Source organism: Podarcis filfolensis, assembly GCF_964270895.1.
Source record: "Podarcis filfolensis genome assembly, chromosome: 1".
Classification (NCBI taxonomy): domain Eukaryota; kingdom Metazoa; phylum Chordata; class Lepidosauria; order Squamata; family Lacertidae; genus Podarcis; species Podarcis filfolensis.
The window spans coordinates 22,617,202-22,631,190 of NC_139604.1; the positions used below are offsets into that span (position 1 = coordinate 22,617,202).

Here is a 13,989-nt window from a genome sequence, read left to right on the forward strand (position 1 = left end):
TTCAGACCGGTTAGAACTGGTCCGAGCCGGTTTGAACCGGTTTAGACCGGTTGGAACCAGTTCAGACCGGTTGGAACTGGTCTGAGCCGGTTGGAGCCGGTTCAGACCGGTTGGAACTGGTTCAGACCGGTTGAAACTGGTCCGAGCCGGTTTGAACCGGTTTAGACCGGTTGGATCCGGTTTAGACCACTTAGAACTGGTTCAGACCTGTTGGAACCGGTTCAGACCGGTCCGAGCCAGTTGGAACCGGTTCAGACCAGTTGGAACCGGTCCAAGCCGGTTGGAACCGGTTTAGACTGGTTGGAACCGGTTCAGACCGATTGGAACTAGTCCGAGCCAGTTTGAACCAGTTTAGACCAGTTGGATCCATTTCAGACCGGTTGGAACTGGTCTGAGCCAGTTGGAACCGGTTCAGACCAGTTGGAACTGGTCTGAGCCGGTTGGAACCAGTTCAGACCGGTTGGAACAGGTCCAAGCCGGTTGGAACTGGTCCGAGCCGGTTGGAACCGGTCCAAGCCAGTTGGAAACGGTTCAGACCGGTTGGAGCCGTTTCAGACCGGTTGGAGCTGGTGTGAGCCAGTTGGAATCGGTTCAGAGCGGTTGGAACCGGTTCAGACCGGTTGGAACTGGTCCGAGCCGGTTTGAACCGGTTTAGACCAGTTGGATCCATTTCAGACCAGTTGGAACTGGTCTGAGCCAGTTGGAAACGGTTCAGACCGGTTGGAACTGGTCTGAGCCAGTTGGAACCGGTTCAGACCGGTTGAAACTGGTCCGAGCCAGTTGGAACCGGTCCAAGCCGGTTTGATCTGGTTCAGACTGGTTGGAACTGGTCCAAACCTGTTTGAACCGGTTCAGACCTGTTGGAACCGGCTCAGACAGGCTGAAACTGGTCCGAGCCAGTTGGAACCGGTTCAGTCCAGTTGGAACCGGTCCAAGCCAGTTGGAGCTGGTTCAGACCGGTTGGAACCGGTTCAGACCGGTTGGAACAGGTCCAAGCCGGTTGGAACCGTTTTAGAGCGGTTGGAGCTGGTTCAGACCGGTTGGAACTAGTCCGAGCCGGTTTGAACCAGTTTAGACCAGTTGGATCCGTTTCAGACCGGTTGGAACTGGTCTGAGCCAGTTGGAACCTGTTCAGACCGGTTGGAACTGGTCTGAGCTGGTTGGAACCAGTTCAGACCAGTTGGAACAGGTCCAAGCCGGTTGGAACCGGTTTAGACCGGTTGGAGCTGGTTCAGACCGGTTGGAACTAGTCCGAGCCGGTTTGAACCGGTTTAGACCAGTTGGATCCGTTTCAGACCGGTTGGAACTGGTCTGAGCCAGTTGGAACCGGTTCAGACCAGTTGAAACTAGTCCGAGTCAGTTGGAACTGGTCTGAGCCGGTTGGAACCGGTCCAAGCCGGTTGGATCCGGTTTAGACCGGTTGGAACTAGTCCGAGTCTGAGTTTAGACCGGTTAGAACTTGTTCAGACCTGTTGGGACCGGTTCAGACCGGTTGGAACTGGTCTGAGCCGGTTGGAATCAGTTCAGACCGGTTGGAACAGTTCCAAGCCGGTTGGAACCGGTTTAGACCGGTTAGAGGCGGTTCAGACCGGTTGGAACCGGTTCAGACAGGCTGAAACTGGTCCAAGCCGGTTTGAACAGGTTTAGACCAGTTGGATCCGTTTCAGACCGGTTAGAACTGGTCTGAGCCAGTTGGAACCGGTTCAGACCGGTTGAAACTGGTCCGAGCCAGTTGGAACTGGTCCGAGCCGGGTTGGAACCGGTCCAAGCCAGTTGGATCCGGTTTAGACCGGTTGGAACTGGTCCAAACTGGTTTGAACCGGTTTAGACCGGTTGGAACCGGTTTAGACCGGTTGGAACTAGTCCGAGTCCAAGTTTAGACCGGTTAGAACTTGTTCAGACCTGTTGGAACCGGTTCAGACCGGTTGAAACTGGTCTGAGCCAGTTGGAACCGGTTCAGACCAGTTGGAACCGGTGCAAGCCAGTTGGAACCGGTTCAGTTGGTTGGAACCGGTTCAGACTGGTTGGAACGTCTGTGCTGAGCCTTGTGCTATTAAAACCATCACCGCCGTTGTCACATATATGAAGATATTTTTCAGCTTCTTTGGCAGGTCTTCTCCTACAATCCCTAACAGAAATGCTTCAGGTTTCTTGACAAATGTTAGATGGACCATTTTCTTCATTTCATTGTACATCATTTCCCAAAACTTTTTAATTTCATTACACTCCCACCACATATGGTAAAATGTCCCCTCCTTTTCCTTACACTTCCAACACATATTTGAGCTGGTTTTATACATTTTCCCTAACTGCACTGGTGTCATATACCATCTATACATCATCTTCATATAATTTTCTTTCAACAAAGAACAATCTGTAAATTTTAAATCAATTTTCCATAACCTTTCCCAATGAGAGGGAAAAATTAACCAGTGTGGCTGCCAGAAGCAAAATGGAAAATGGAAAGAAAAAAAAATCATGCTCACATCCTGGCTTTAGAACCTAAACTCATCTCTTTCTGAGCTTGTAACTTCTTGTTTTTTCTTATTCTTAAGTCCTCCGTGTTTCTTTCTGATGCAACAGTCACCTCTAAAACATCTCTCTTTATATGACGCTATAATATTCATTTGTGGTTCGAGGACCCGATCCCCCCAAAGTGGAATGAATACACAAGGACACGTGATATAAGGTTAATGGGCAAGAAAAGGCCACAACTTTATTGATTACAGCAAGTGAAAAGGTATTGGCTTAGGCATTGGATTACGTCAGCTGACTCCACCCCCTCAGAGAGGGGTGAGTCTGAAACAAGGGGGGTTTATTCACCAGTAGGTGGAGCCTGTTGATGCTAATCCAACTATAGGCTCTCCCCTGATGTCACCGAGGGTCGTGCCATGGCCTCCCGCCAAGCAGGCATCGGACAGAATACACGACCGCCAGATTCCTTTAATGGAATACCCAAAAATTGAAGGCATAGGCGATGGCCACACCTAGCCCTTCGACGACGAAGAGTGAGGCCGAGGAGGGGCTGGTGCCGCAGCATTTAGGCGGCTGTGCACGCCCCCTCGGAGGCACCTGGTTGGGTGCCTGCTGATGGACGTGGGCGCCAGCCAGGTGAGTGGGAGGCAGGGGGCTAATGCCCCCTGCTAGAGGTGGAGCTCAGGCTCCCGCCCACAACCACTCCCCTCTCTTCCAGGAGGAGAGTCTATACCCTTTAAGCAGCAATTTGCTTTCTCATTCCTTCTTCTTCAGGCACATCATCAGAAATGTGAAGTGGGCACTCTCCAAGGTAGTCTATACTCTCTAGCGATAGGGGAGAAAATCAATTCAGTTTGCATTTTAAGCCAAACCTACCTGATTTTCACTTTCAGGCACAATTCATGAACCAAAACACACCCATCCCTCAATATTTGCACTTATTTTAATTTTGCAATGCAGTTATCCAGCCAAGTAATTTGTATAAAATATGTATATATTGGAGTAAAGCAGGCTTCCTCAACCTCAGCCCTCCAGATGTTTTTAGCCTACAACTCCCATGATCCCTAGCTAGCAGGACCAGTGGTCAGGGTTGATGGGAATTGTAGTCTCGAAACATCTGGAGGGCTGAGGCTGAGGAAGCCTGGAGTAAAGTGTCCATAAAAAAATAATGTATTAGTGAACACAACATACAGTACAAAAATGCATTATTTTAGGGGAAATTGCTTTGCAAAAATGTGTTTATTAGGATAAATTTGCACTAAAATGCTGATGGATTTTCTTTGAGACCATTTTTCTTTTAAAAAATAAAATAAAATAAATAAGTCTGATTGAACTTTGTTTACCCACACAGGACTGCACTATTAATCACTGGTTCTCCCCAACACAAGTATAAGAAAACATGAGATGCCTTTAAAATCTTTGCATCTTCTTTTGGTTAAAGTGTCTTTGGCTTTCTGCAAAAACATTTAAAATAAAAATAAAACCAAACATTAAATAAGTTTTTCTGGTTTAAAAGTAAGGTTGTTTGGAACTATGTGCTGGGATGTAATATTTTAAACAAGCCTGCTATAATAAATGCCCTTACTAGGGAGGGGTATTACACCATCAGTGGGTGGCAAAAGAGGCAGCCAATTAAAGAAGAAGAAGAAGTTGGCAGCCATTTTGAATTTCTCAAAATAAAGAAGTAAGAAAACAACCGGAACAACAAAATGGCAGCCAATTCTCCTCAAACAGAATTTTGTCCACCCATGAGATATAACTTAAACAAAATAGCTGATTTTGAGGCAGATGAAATGACTGAGAAATGCTCTTTCTCAATTTCGTAAGGTACAGCGTGTCCTTCTAAGCTGGTTTCTAGCACCCATTTAGCTCTGTCCTATTGGTGCTTCTCTTATTTTTTATTATTAATTTCTTCTTCTTTTCCATGTTCACATTCACACCATACATTTAACATACTCTTATACCACTTCCCTCATAGTTTGATAAACGTGATGTGAGTTGTTCAGAGATGCCTCATAGGGCTACAGTTCCAAGGACCAGGACTGTAGTATTGTCACCAATATTTTTGATGCTCATGGCAGCCATTTTGTGTTGGCACCCATGGCATATTTTTTTTTCAAAATATGAGTACCAGCACCTCATTCCCCCTTTCCCCCAAAATCACTTGGGGGGGGGTGTGAAATTCCTAAAAAGGGTGTTAGTTTTTTTTCTGTATGCCACAACAGCTGCGAGAATATTGTTAGCGAAGAATTGGAAGAAACAAGATTTACCAACTATTGAAGAATGGCAGATGAAGATGATGGACTATATGGAACTTGCCGAACTGACCGGGAGACTCCGTGACCAGAGAGAAGAGACGGTGGAAGAAGACTGGAAGAAGTTTAAGGAATATTTGAAAAAATATGTTAATATTTAAACCTTAGAATAGCTTTGGAAGTGGATATAGGCTGTAGGGTTAGAAGCAGAAGATAGGGTATTTTAAAATAGTATTATTTGTAAGTGATAAAATGTGAAGTTATTTTAAGTGTGATTTTTAAAAAAAGATGGTTAGAAATTATGATATATGTAAACTGCTAAAGATGAAGTAAAATGAAAATCAGATAGGTGGGACTTGGGGAAGCCCACTTAACAATGTTTAGAAAAATAAGGATATGACAAGTATTGTTTGTCTTTTCTGTTTGTGTTTTTTTATTTGTGTTATAAAATGAATAAAAAATGGGGGGGGGACACACACAAAATCACTTTGAGGGAATCCGTGACTGCTAAGGTCATATGAGAGTGATGCTCTTGTGACCTATATTTACTTTTCAAAAGAAGAGTGTAACCCTTAATCTTAGTAACGCCAGCACTTCATTGAACAATGTTCTTTTCTGTTCACAGGCTAGAAATACAAATAGCTCTCCGAAGGGTTGCGCCATTGTGTGGTGTACAAACAAATAACAACCCAGTAACAGTAATGTGGCATTGGTGTCTGTTTTACCTCAGACGAAAAAACTGGGCCCAAATAATTTGTAAGGAGATACGTCCATGGAAAAAGTGAGGTCTGCAACGGAAATATCGAGACCATGCCCAGGTCTGTGTGCTTGATTTATTGCACTGCCGCTCCTATAGTAAATCTGCAACTCTTCCCATGAAACTTCATCCCTCCAGCCTGTAACCTTCAAGCCCAGGTGAGCATCTAATAATCCAACATTCTCCCCCTTTCCCCCTTCTTTAAAACGAATTAAAACTTATCATTAAGCAATAGAGCGTGTGTGAGAGGAGAAGAAATCTAGATTTGAGCAAGGTTCAATTACAAATCAAATGAACTCCTCGGAATTGGCAGACGAGCCAATAGCTTTCTTCCCACCCAATTTATGACTCTCTAAATCCTTTGTTGTTGTTGTTATTTTTAACATTGCAATCTGCAGACAAGGCGGTGGAAACTATGGGGCTACCAAGTCCAGGGAGGACAAATGGCTTGACGGTCGTAAGCTTGATATGTCTGAAAAGAGACAGCTTAAGCTTCCATGGTGAAGAGAAAGGCATTGAGGGATGCACTCGTTTCTAATGTTTATAAATAAGTATTGAGCCACTAATGCACAGTAAATACCTACATTCATTTTTTAAAGTTTCCTCAAGAACAGTAAGTAGATCAATTAGAGAGGACTACAAGTTCAGCATCTTTCCATGTACCATTAGTTGTTTAGTTAAGCAGCAGACAGTCCCTACACTATCTTTAATCTCTCTCTGGTGCGTCCCCCCCTTCCGCTTCCCCCTTTTCTTTTTCTCCTCTCTTCCCAATCCAGGAACTCCTCTCATTAAAACTAACTCTTCTGAAATATGCAACACTGGCTAGCTAGCCTCACTTACTAATGGCCTCAAATTGATTCTTAATTACTTGCGATTTTGGATGGCATCCAATTAAAATAGCTGAAGTTTCCGGTCTAATGTGTATTGCTATGCCCTCTCGTAAGCAATGGCTGCTATGCAAAAACCCTTCAGAATTAAAATCATACCTCGTCGTTGGGGCTTTTTTTTTTTTTTTTGTAGGGGAAAAACCTTCCTGTGACAATTTATCATCAGGCTATAAAGGAAGGCAGCCCAACACTGCGAGGAAGGGGGGGGCAGAATTACATTTGTGCAGTGGCTCTGCTTAAGAAAAAGAAGGAACAGATGATACTAATTCAGAAGACGAGCAGGAAATCCTTTCAATAATTCACTGCATCTTTCCCATAGAACCGTGCGTGCTATATATTTTCTAGGCTTCTGCTTGGGCTCTAGGGTGCTAAAGATTTCGTTTTCATGTTGGGTTTTCTCCCATATACACACAGAGAGATAAATGAGGAGCTGCAACGAGAGACATTATCTTTCTGATTATAAGAGAAATCAGAATAGAGGTGCTGGTTTGTGTGTTGAGTTTAATAATAAAAAGGCAGGGTGTCAGAACATGAAGATCGTGCAGGGGACTGTTAGGTGATAGCGGTGTGGGTCACATGACTAGCTTTTGTATTCAGCATCAATAATTCACTGCCTGCATGTGGGAATTGATCCCAGCTAGGATATCCCCAGAGGAGCTTACACACTGAAGCTGAAGTCACACTCTTTCCCTTTCTTTTTTTATCTGCAGATTAACATAGCCGGATCAAAAGCCTTTGTCTCTTGCAAACATCTTTTGCCCCAACATTTGCACCCAGGAAAAAAAGAAAGAAAGAAAGAAAGGCTCAGTGTTTATTCGGGTAATGAATTGCAGTAATTAATGCACACATTGATTCCGATCCCAACTTTCCCCCTTAAAGGTCATTTCCATATTTAATTTATAGAAAGCGCATACAATTCCTTTTCAACAGAGCACAGCCCAGAATTCAAGAAAAAAAATATCCGGTGCCTGCTCTGTGGAAAGATGAGCGAGCGATGAGGGCAAGGGGTGAATTTCATATCATATTAAAAAGTGGCTGAACTGCAATGATTAGAAAAAATCATATTTCCTGTTTAGAGGGAGGAGCTAACAATGGAGGCTGTAACTCAATCTGCTAAAGAAAATAATCTCACTAACTTTATGAAGATATATTAGATTTTTACAAGTGCTGGGATTGGTTCCTGATATCAGAACGCCATTTAGGGAATTTTAGTATGAATCTTGTGGTAATTTTAAACTTTTTGTGTGTGTTATCAAAACAATAGCAAGCATATTACGTCCCACTGATTTCAGGTGGAGCATTAAATGCATGCTTAATGCTGATACAAGTTTACCTGGGTGTAAGCTTCATTTAATGTACTGAGACTTACTTTTGAGTAAGAATACATAGACTTGTGATGTATATCTCTTCCCCTGAAATTAATGTGACTAAGACTACAATCCTATGCACAAATACCATAATGTACTTTAAACAGGATAGGACTTACCTCTGAGTATACATGTCTAGGCTGGTGCTGTTACAGTGCTTAAATTTGTCTGGATTGTGCCATGCATGTTTTGACTATGGGGCAATCCATATTAAAACACACATAAACATCCAATATATTCCTTTTCTCTAAGAAGCATCATTGTTCTGGGAGTTCCACAAGGCATGTAAACATGTCACATATTGCTTACAACTAAAAAATATCTTTCCGTTCTAAAAAATATAGGCCCCTCACTTTACAATAAACTATCCAGTTATGACTCATTAGGGAAACGAAGAGGCAAAATTGAAATGAAATGAAATAAAGATTTCTGACCAGAAAAGAGGCATTTCTGAGATGCAAGACACTTAAGATTCTATTTGTGGGCAGCTAAAGATGTGATTTAAAACACACAGTGAGAAGCTCTGAAATATCCTCCCTTGTATTACCCCATAAGTAAAATTTCAATGTGTTTTTTTTCCTTAAGGAAAGGAAATTGTATGGACCAGAGATGCATCTGAGGAATGCAGTCAGATGTTTAACTGAAATGCACAGGTGCTGTTAATGCGAAAATTAAATCTGTTCCCCACACCCTCCACCCCGGCAGAGACACACACTCATACAAGGACACAAAAAGGAAGAATTATTTGGAAGCACACGCCAGCTAAAGGAATACCTGATTAACCTTTCACTGACTCCTGGGATCACGTGATACAAAGCTTGCCTTCCTCCTAGAGTGATGGCTTTAGAAGAAGATGTTAAATTTAACCTCTGGTGCAATGATAAATTGACAATAAAAAATTCAATGGCTTGGTAATTACCAATCACTTTGGACATCGGCAACATTTTTCAGTTCTGTCAGCACTTATTGGCACAAAAGCTTCGGCTGAAATTCTCCCAGTCTCCCTTCTTTTTCAACTTTGTTTTGCACGATGCAGATTAAATCTGCCACCCTATTACGGATTCATTTTCCTAATTTTTCATGTCTGCACCATGCCCCAGCTGCACAAGGCTGATAATTGTGGAGTCCAGCCCTGATGATTAACATCAGAAGAATTAATTATGCCTGCCATTAAAATTCCAGGTTGCACGTGGTGATCAAGAAAAATTAAGCTTCTCCCGGCCTCTAAATCATCTCACCTTTCACGGGAGTGATAGTGCCTCGACAGCTAAACTGCTGTCTGTGTTTGACTAGAGGTCTAAACTATACACCCATTGCAAAACAGGCTAGATGTCCTGCTGGTAATTCCTGACATTCAGCTTGACTTGCTTAAACAACAACAACAACAGAGGGTATAGCATAACCCTGTAAACAAAGCCCCCACCATCATGGATGCATGTTGGGGAATTAAAAAGTATATGGTGGAAGAAGCAGGAGCCTCACATGCCTAATGTCAGCAGCCAGAGTGCCACCATTTTCTAACACTTGCTAAAGTCAACCCACTACTCTTTAGCATAATCCTTTAAATGAAGCCCCCCCCCCCAGCAGACAAAATTGTAGGAATAGTGTATGGTCATATTCACGCCATATATTTAAAGCACTATGATACCACTTTAAACAGTCATGGCTTACACCAAAGAATTCTGGGAGCTGTAGTTTGTTAAGGGTGTTTAAAGATTTGGAACAGTGGCTTGCAGAGGGCCTTAGTTCAGAAGGCAGAAGCTAGGAAATATTGGATGGGGAACAGCTAGGAGAAGAAACACTGGAAGAGAGAGGGTTTACAGGTTCACTGTCTCTGGACAGCATTCACCCCCACCTTCCCCAAAGACACCAAGAGCTCAGTGAGTGTTAGAACAGAAAGCGCAGAGGGTACAAGCTCAGATTACAAGACGTAGGAGTGATGTAGATTAATAGGGACAGAAGGGCAGAGTGAGCCTTCATTTGGAGCACCGCCGTTCTAGGGAGACGTGTTCTTTTGTCTCTCACTGTGATTATTAAAGAACCTAACTGGTAAGATATTCCTTTTGCTGGATTTTCTTATTTACCGCCACGGGGGAAGAAGCTGATTCCCCAAAGCCTGACACACTGGGCCTACACCATGCACCACATGCTGTGCACATGACATCACATGCATATAGGGCCACCTGAAGATTGAGGAGGCCCAGCTCCCTTAAAACAAATATCTAGTTGGTGCGCCTGACTCTCTTTTTTTTAAGAATTTTTTTTATTAACTGACCAATCACATCAAATCAAACCAAATTAGATAAATTCAAAATTACACAGCCGAATTTTAAATTTTTGTTGGGGGTACCCATATTTCAAGTTCTGAAGGGGATCCAATCAACTTCTTGCTTCTTACTGCTGTTTTAATGTCCACAAATCTAACCTTATGATGTTCACAGTACTATCCAGTCCTTTCTTCTTGTTTTTCCACATCTCTTGTTGTTATTTTCATATATTTTTCCTTTCTCTTTGTGACCTCTGATAGTCTCCACAAGCTGGTTAGACAGTTTGTAATCCTGCGTGGATATTATTATTTTTTATCCAGTAGCCATATCCAGACGTTTTCCATGTAACATCACTTCCATACATCAAAACAGTCTTAGCATCATTAATCTTCACCAATCTGCCTCCTTTCTCAAAACCTCTGAGGAGATTCACCAGGAATGCAGTCTGAAAACAAGTCCGTTCCTTCTCTCGGCTATAAATCCTTTGGCAAGATGGCGACTCCGAATTAATTGCTGCGCCATTCCAAAAGCTCTTATTGCTTCTCAATCTCCATAAAGCATACTTTTGGTTAAAGTTTATCTCCACACAGACCTTAATCATCCTGCTTGGGTCAGTTCAACCGACGATTCTAATGAGGAGGGGTTCTTGTAAATCACATAGAAGGAAAGTAAAAAAGGTTTCCCCCCCCATTCAGTCCCGTTGTCAACATACCCAGCCTTTGGTGTATCTTCATCGTAAAATATTCCTGTTTCTCCAACCCGTCGTCTTCTTTCGCAGAGGTCACTTAAATTAGCAGACTTCACTCCCCTTCTTCACTTGAAATATGTGCATTTGCTTCTTTTGTAATTAATTATTCCAAATTGCTGCAGCTAGTGCGCGATCAGAGACAGCGTCCAGGAGAGCCGAGGTCCACACGGGGGCATTCTGCCTAGGGCCCTCACCCCCTTCTTTCGAATTAGGGGGTGATTTATGGGCACAGCAGGCAAGGGCAGTGTTCCCCATTTCCTTGGGGCAACAAGGGAGGCTGCCTACTCCCATAACAGCCTCTTAATTACCCCGTGTGGGTCGGAGAGATGGTATTGTCGGCCATCTTCCAATGCGCCCCCTAGTGCCCCCCTGGTGTGCCTGACTCTCTGACTGGTTTAGCAATCAATCCCTCGTCAAAGGGAATTATGGGAATTATATGTGCAGGGTCAGAGCTCTGGTTGGCAACAATTGCTGGTGGAGAATGGCTGGAAGACAAGCCTGCAGCCAGACAGGCCATGCCATTCCTCCTCTCTCCAGCGAGGCCTGACAACAAGACAGATTAAAACAACAACAGGAAGGACCCAACTGTTGTTGGTAGGACTTCCGAATTCCTTACAACTGAGGAGGAAGAGAAGGGGTGGTGGAGAGACGGCCTGACTGGAGTTCTCGCAGGAGGGAGAAGTTCCTGGAAAGAAACTCAAGAGGCCACAGGGTGATGCCTCAAACTATATCCAACAGGTGCCCCAAGAAGGAACTTGTTATGTACTGAGTTGAATAGGATCCAAACTGCAGCAGTCTGATTGGTTCTAGAACAATAGGATTCAAAAGGCAGCAGTCTGGTTGGTCCTAGAACAATAGGATTCAGAATGCAGTAGTCTGATTGGTCCTAGAACAATGCAGCAGTATGATTGGTTGGCAGGAACCACCCAATCATACTACAGATAGAAGTGAATCCACAACCTGATTAGCTTACAGTAGAATTCCGGAATTAGCCAATCATGTGCAACCCATTGTGTAAATAATGTATATAAAGCAGATACCTTGAGGGGACTTTTATTCATTCCTCCTCACCACTATGAGCTGAATAAAGAGCATGAAATCACTTTGCGACTCTGAGTATATTTCACTGGCGACGAAGGTGGGATCCCGCTGAGCTGACTGCCACACACAGCACCGCAGCACCGCCACCTGCCGCACCGCTGCCTCGCACCGTGTATCCAGGCTTCAGCTCCGGGACACAAGGAACTCAGAATGGCAACCGACAGCAGCTTCTCGCCGTTCAACCCAGCATCTGGAGACTGGGAAGCGTACGCCTCCCGTTTCACCTTCCTCCTAGAAGCCAAAGGGGTCACCGATGAAGAAGACGCCAAGAAGAGGGCAATATTCTTCAGCGTCTGCGGAGAGGAGACGTTTGAAATCGCCCGGGCTCTCCTTGCACCTGAAGACGTTGCTACTGTTCCATACAAAACAATAATGGAACAGCTGAAGGGGCACTTTTCGCCACAGCCCTCAGTGGTGGCTCGTCGAAATGCCTTCTACGCAAAGCGGCAAGCCCCTGGGGAAACCATAACTGGGTTTGTGACCTCTCTCCGCCAAGCCGCCCGGTTCTGCAACTTCTCAGAGCTGGAGAACATGCTTCGTGACCGCCTCGTCGGTGGCCTGAAGGATGAGAAGCTGCAACGACGCCTCTACGCTAAGAAGAACCTAACGTTCCAGGTTGCTCTGGAGGAGGCCCTGGCAACGGAAGCTGCCGAGAGGTCGACGCAAGAGGCACGGCCGAGCCAGCCGTCCCAACCGAGGGTCCACCACGAAGACCTCACCGACGACTCTGGATCCAACAGGGAGGAGGTGCACCGAGTACAGCAGCACACTCAAGCAGCCCACATACCACAGCTGCCTCGACGAGAAGGAGGGAACTGCGCAAGCTGTGGAGAAAGTCACGAGAGGAGGACCTGCCGTTTCCGCAACGCAGAGTGCAGGCAGTGCAGAAAATTGGGACACATCGCCCGGGTGTGTCGGGCTCGGCCCACCCGACGCCAGGCATCAGATGACCAATCCAAGAGCCCCAGGTCCCGGGGCCCAACGCACCAAGGCAACTCGACGGAGCTCACGGACTTCCAGGTATACCAGTTGCCCCACCCCAACGTAGAGAAAAATTATGTAGAGGTACAGATAGAGGGGGCCCCATGCCGCATGGAGCTTGACACGGGTTCAACTCTATCCATAATCTCGGCAAGGACCTTAAGGAAACTGTGTCCTACTGGGGGTCCCAAACTCAGGCCGGCCCCATTCACCCTCCGGGACTTCCAGAAACGTAAGGTCCCCACAATGGGGGTGGGGACCTTCAGGGTGCAATACCGAGGGCGGACGCGGCAACTGGACTTGCTTGTGGTCAAGGGCCCCTACATTAGCTTACTGGGATTGGCATGGTTTGGACCACTGGGGCTAGCCGTCACCGGGGTGAACCACACTACCTTACAAGTGGACGTGGATGCCATATGCAAGGAATTTCCAGGGGTTTTCGATGGGAAATTGGGACAGTATACGGGCCCCCCCATTGCTCTACAGCTTGACCCCGCTGTACGACCGGTCAGGCTCAAAGCCCGCCGGGTCCCGTTTGCCCTGAAACCCCGTATAGACGAGGAATTGGACCGACTCGTGGAGCAAGGAGTGCTGGAGCCGGTGCCTAATGCCCCCTGGGAAACCCCAATCGTCACACCCGTCAAGCCTAATGGTTCGGTCCGCATCTGCGCAGACTACAAATGTACCATAAACAAGGCCCTCACGGCCCATGCATACCCAGTGCCAGTGGTCAGCCATGTCCTTGCTACCCTGGCTGGGTCGAAAATTTTTGGCAAGCTGGACCTGGCCCAAGCATATCAACAGCTGCCAGTAGATGAGGCCACAGCAGAGGCACAGACAATTGTGACTCACAGAGGAGCGTTCAGGGTAAAGCGGCTGCAATTCGGTGTCAGCGTGGCACCAGGCATATTCCAGAATCTAATGGACTCTCTCCTTAAAGGGATTCCTGGTGTCACCCCCTTCTTCGATGATGTGTTGATTGCCGGGCCCACACCCGAGGAGTTTGAGGACCGCCTCCGCACCGTTCTGCACCGTTTCCAGACGGCGGGTCTCAAGGTGAAGCGGGAAAAATGTCTACTAGGAGTGCCTCAGGTGGACTTTCTGGGATTTATGGTGGACGCAGAAGGGGTCCACCCGACTGGGGACAAGGT

The 13,989-nt window shown here is 45.6% G+C and overlaps 1 long non-coding RNA gene across 1 annotated transcript; it reads left to right on the forward strand.

Annotated features, from left to right (window-relative positions):
- Nucleotides 1–4,102: 4,102 nt before the first annotated feature.
- On the forward strand, nucleotides 4,103–9,278 carry LOC310743447. Its single transcript, XR_014539026.1, has 3 exons — nucleotides 4,103–4,302; nucleotides 5,356–5,645; nucleotides 7,085–9,278. It is a non-coding gene; the product is annotated as an uncharacterized lncRNA (long non-coding RNA).
- The last annotated feature ends 4,711 nt before the right edge of the window (nucleotides 9,279–13,989 follow it).